Here is a 5,440-nt window from a genome sequence, read left to right on the forward strand (position 1 = left end):
CCGCCGCCGCTCGGCTCCCCGCGGGCCCGGGGGGGGGGGGGGGGAAGAGCGGGGCGGCCTGGGGTGCTTACCTCTAACGGTGGAGGTGGAGACGGGGCGCGCGCCCGGAGTCGGCCCGTGCATCGGACGGGAGGTGCAGTGTGTCCAAGTCCCTAAAAGAGAGGGGGGGAGAGGGAGGAGTAACCCAGGGGTTTGGGCAGGAGGGAGGGAGGGCACCCCTCAGGGCTGATCTCCCCAGCCGCATCCTCTGAGGTCTTGATAAAACGTGGAGGCTTCTCTTCGTCCATCCGTCCATCCACCAGTCTACCCATGCGTCCATGCATTATCCATCCATCTACCCATGCACACCTGCATACATCTACCTACCCATCCATCCAACCACCATTCCATCCATCCATCCATCCATCCATCCATCCATCCATCCATCCATGTCTACCCATGCATTATCCATCCATCTACCCATGCACACCTGCATACATCTACCTACCCATCCATCCAACCACCATTCCATCCATCCATCCATCCACCAGTCTACCCATGCATCCATGCATCATCCATCCATCTACCCATGCACACCTGCATACATCTACCTACCCATCCATCCAACCACCGTTCCATCCATCCATCCATCCCTCCATCCATCCCTTCATTCAATCTTGCACTCATTCATTCTGGGCACAGAGTACTACTGCTGAGTACCTACTGTCTGTCCTTGTCCTCTTCTAGACACTGTCCTATAGCTATCGTTGCAGGAATGGATGGTTGCCCTGCAAGGGCCTGGCTTTCTGGTGGGAGGAGACAGACTGTAAACAAGTAGATCAAAAAACTATAGGACAGCCACCTGCTGACAGGGATTTTTAGGATGGTTGGGATGTCACTGAAGTGATAGGTGAGTCAAGGTGGGAGGGGAAGGGGGGAAGTTGCTAGCTGGCTATTTGGGGGAGAGAGAGGGAGGGAGAGACAGAGACAGAGACAGAAAGAGAGAGAGACAGAGGGAGGACTGCCAAGCACCTGGGGAAGGGATTTAGGGGATCTGGATTATCTGTTGGGTTTTCTTCTTTTTGCCTTATCTCCATGTTGGATAAGCAGCTACCAGCTGGCTGGCTTTGAACTCTCAATCCTTCCTCTTCTGTCTCCTGGTATTAGTTATCATTCATCCAACACTTATTTAGGTCCTAAAAAGTAAGCTAAGTTCTTTTGGCTAAGTTTGTCACGATCCCATGAGAAACAGTCCCATTCTCATTTCTATTTTGTGGTTGAAACACCCAGTTACCGGGAGGTCGAACCCTTGCCCCAAGTCCACAAAACCATCAGAAAGAGGAGCTGAGAATCAAACCCCATCATGGGGTCTACTCCAAAGTGAAGGCCTTAGCCACTAGGTCAACATTTCTCCCCGCTACCTCCTACCATTCCTCCAGGGGCAAAGTAGGGGACGGAGTGACTGTTAGCGATGGAGCTGTTTTCCGAGCAGTCAATTTTGGGACCAGTGGTGATCTGACCTACTGGTGCTGAGAAGGAACTCACAATCGGTGAGCTCCTGCTGATCACGTGTATTTCTCCGTTTTCTTTTTTCTTTTTCTTTTCTTTGCAAGGAATCTAGGAAAGAGGCACAACCATTCCCCACGGACAGAAGAAAAAATGGTGTTTCACCAAGAGTTACTCGTGCAGCTGGGACCTGTGACAGAGCAATGGAGAGTGTCTGCTGGTGCCTAAGGAGGCGAGCCTGGCACCTCCCTGAACCTCGGGCTTGTCCCTGCTGACCTTGATAATCACCATCACTTGACATTAAGGGGTGAGGAGAGCAGAGGTCACTCAAGTGATTTACAGCTAAGCTTATCAACCTAAAGGCGGTCCTCACACAGCTAAGGTTTGAATGGTTGCATAGACTCTCCAGTTGTTCCTAATACACAATTTCAAGGAGCTTCTTTGAGGTTTAAAACAAAATTCAGTGCTGGTGACAGACTAGAAAATGGATTGTTTCAATAAATTGTCTGACCTAAGTTGCATGTGAAGATTTTGAAAGAAGAGCCTCACAGAATTCTCCTGTATCTACTTTTGCATTGTGGAGTCGGTGCAGAGGAAATAGGTTGCTGCTGTGTTGAGCTCCGTGCACAGAATGGGGCTTCTCCTGCTGCAGGCATGCCACTCATGACTGGACATGGGATAGCTCAGGAGACCAAGAGAACTTGGGCGAACTTTTGCCTGGGACCTTAAAGAAAATGAGAGGCTGTCTTTGGTCTTAGTGGTTCGATCCAGATCACCCACTGAAATGCTCTATAGAGCCAGACAGCCGAAGTTAACCTGCTGGCTGGAGTAGCTCCTGAATATAAACCACTGCCCTTCCTCCCAGTCAGGATGCTGGGCGTGGGAGGCTATTCACATCATTCCCACCTCAGAGGAGCTACTCATGAACTGCTTTAATCCTGAAGGGAAATGGGAGGAGGAAGATATTGCTGGTGAGCTTCGGGAAAGATGGTAACTCAGGTAGGGGAAGGGTGGGACAGCCACAGAGCAAGCTCCAAGTCTACATTTCCAACGTGCTGGCCTGCTTCCCACGTCCTGGGCCTTCATTCCATCAGCTATTGAACAGCCAGCAACACCCCATTGAATCTACCGAGGCTGCGTGTACAGGATCACAGGAACCAGCTGCAATGTGAAAACAGCCTATCAGACATTTATCTGTGGTGGCAAAAAGCCAGGAAGGAAAGGGGGAGGAAGCGGGGGGGGGGGGGAAGGAGCAAACGTGAGATTCAGAGTTGGTTTCTCTTTCTTAGGAAAGAGACCAGTTTGTTGCTTAGCTGAGAACTTGTGTCTTGATTCAGGTATCGGGATGTGGAAGAGATTATCGAGCCAGATGGGGAAGTTCAAAAGCCTTGCAGATTTCAGACATGCTGTCATTTGCTGGTGTCTTTTGCAAAGGCAAAACAAACACCCCGGTGTAAAGCAAACAGGTATTAGCTTTAATAGTGGCAGTGAGGCAGGCGGGGCTCCCACTGGGTGACCTTTGCCGGTGGTCATTTCCTTGCCCTTGCCCTCTCCCTTCACTGGAGATGCTTCTTAGCCCTTCTGGCTGTTTTGTGACCCGTGGAATTGACCATTTGTTTAGGTGTCATAAGGATACAGAGGATATTTCATTTTCTCAGTACTCCCTGGGGCAAAGCCAAGCACAGAGCTCTGACTCACTCTAGGCCTGGGAAAGGAGAATCTTTTCATTATCCATCTTATTACATTAGAAACCACCGATGTTACGAACTGCCATTTCTGTGAGCCCTGGAGGAGGAACCACCACTCGATGTGACCGGTGGGGAAACTGAGGCTAGCAGCTTCAAGGAGTGGTTTAGAGCAGTGAGGAGTGGAGACCTCTCACTTTAACCACATAGTTTTGTCTGGTTCCCCATCCCTAGCACTTTCCAGTTTCCAATCCAACCAGACATCCACAGGAGTACCTGCTTTGTACAAGGTACCACGCTAGGTGCTCTGGGTGACTTAAAGATGAATCAGCTAAGCAAATGGTAAGCTAGCACGGACCATCCGTGGAGCACGGATGGATGATGATGACCAAACACCTTCCAGAGAGAGCCTGAAGGAAGAAGGATCCCCAGTTGGCAAGGGAAGAAACTGAGGTTCAGAGACGTTCCCACAGCCTGTCGGTGTCTAAGCAGCATCAGTATTCAGAGAATTATGGTCTGGCTCCAGAGCTTATATCATTCTCTCTGCTCCAAACTGAGATTAGAAAAGAAAGAAACAACAACAACAACAAAAAACCCCACCAGTGCAGCAGAAGGCGTTGTGCTAGCCTGAAGGAAATTGCAGCAGAAGAGAATGTGAGCAGGGTCCTGAGCAAGCAGAGGTCAGAGATGGAAGGCAGGACCATGGGGCAGGGGGAGAGGGTTCTGCACGGGGGCTCCTTAGCACAGTTTTCCCTTTTCCCAGGCAGCACTCAGCCTGCCAAGGAGCTGACATGGATTCGAATCATCCTTCCATCCGTTCATAGCTACTAATGTGATCCTGGATGGGAGACAGCACTTAAGCCCTAGAAGTCTAGAACCCAACAGATCTGGGTTCATGGCCCTTTTTCTTTTCTCTAATTTGTGGTCTCTGTCCTTGGAACAGCCACACAACCACTCAGCACCTTGTTTTCTTTAGCTGTGCTATGAAGATCATAATAGACTCTATCTCATAGGGAAGATTAAATGGCCAATGCGTGCCAAGTGTGTAGTGTATAGAGATTCACGGATAGATTACCATCTATTAGTTATTAGGGGCTTACTAGGTGCTGGGCACTGGGTCAAACTCATGCAATGGCGTTTTGAGGTCAGCATCATCATTACAGGTATTTTTTGTGGATGAGGAAGCCGGTTCAGAATGGTTAGATGACGTGCCTGGGCGCAGGGCCATCGATAGCACAACTGGAACTCAAAGTATGGGAACAATGAGGCTGAAAAAGGGGGAAAAATGGAGGCGGAAGGGTGTTGCTCTACAAGGCACACTGGGGTTTATGGGGACTCCAACGGTGCCCCTCTGTGCTCTCAGGTAAGAAGCAGGAAATGTCTTTTCTTCAAGGCAGTGTGTGTGTGTGTGTGTGTGTGTGTGTGTGTGTGTGTGGTGTGGTGGGGAGGGGGTAGTGGCAGAAGAGGCATTTCTACAACATACATAGGCTCCATGTCAGAGGCTTCCAGGAATGAGGGCAGGTGGGCTGCTTTTGTCTGTGGTAATTGCAATTGTCATTCTGGTGAGGAAGGAGGAGAAACTCCATGGCTGCCCTTTGCAGCAGGCTGGGAATGAACTGTTAAGTCATCCAAGGGTGGAATCTGTATCCTGTGACTGGGGAGAGCCCAGGACCCCAGAGTCGGCTGGGTGGCCGGCCTCAGGGGCCTGTGGTGGAATCCTAAAGGTCTACTGTCGCTGGACTCATTAGACATCTTTCAGCTGGCTATCAAAGCCATGGTCCCTCCAGACTCCACTGTCACAAGTTGGGATCACGAACTTCTGAAATGTCAGGAGCAAAAATAAATAAATGAATTCTAGAGTGTCTAGTTCTGGGCCTGCAAACTAGAGGCTTTGAGCTGGGACTCAGCTCCAGGGGTGACGTGCTGGCTTCACATGTGTAAAGCCCTGAGTTCAAACTCCAGTACTGTTAAAAAAACAAAACAACCCCCCCCAAAACAAAAACCAGCTCCCCTCTCTCCATCCAACTCAAAGCGTGAGAGCATTTGGATCAAATCCAGCACTGCACCTGTTTTGTAAATAAAGTTCTACTGCAACACAGCCATGCCCTTTTGTTTTTTGTAAATAAAGTTTTATTAGAACACAGCCTTGCCCGTATTTTTTTTTGTTTGTTTATAAATAAAGTTCTATTGGATGAGAGCCACAGCCACTTATTTGGGGATTATTTATGGTTGTATTCATGCCTGTAAGGGTAGCAGTAATAGATACCCTC

The sequence above is a fragment of the Dipodomys ordii genome, unplaced genomic scaffold (genome assembly GCF_000151885.1).
Source record: "Dipodomys ordii isolate 6190 unplaced genomic scaffold, Dord_2.0 Scaffold112, whole genome shotgun sequence".
Taxonomy (NCBI): domain Eukaryota; kingdom Metazoa; phylum Chordata; class Mammalia; order Rodentia; family Heteromyidae; genus Dipodomys; species Dipodomys ordii.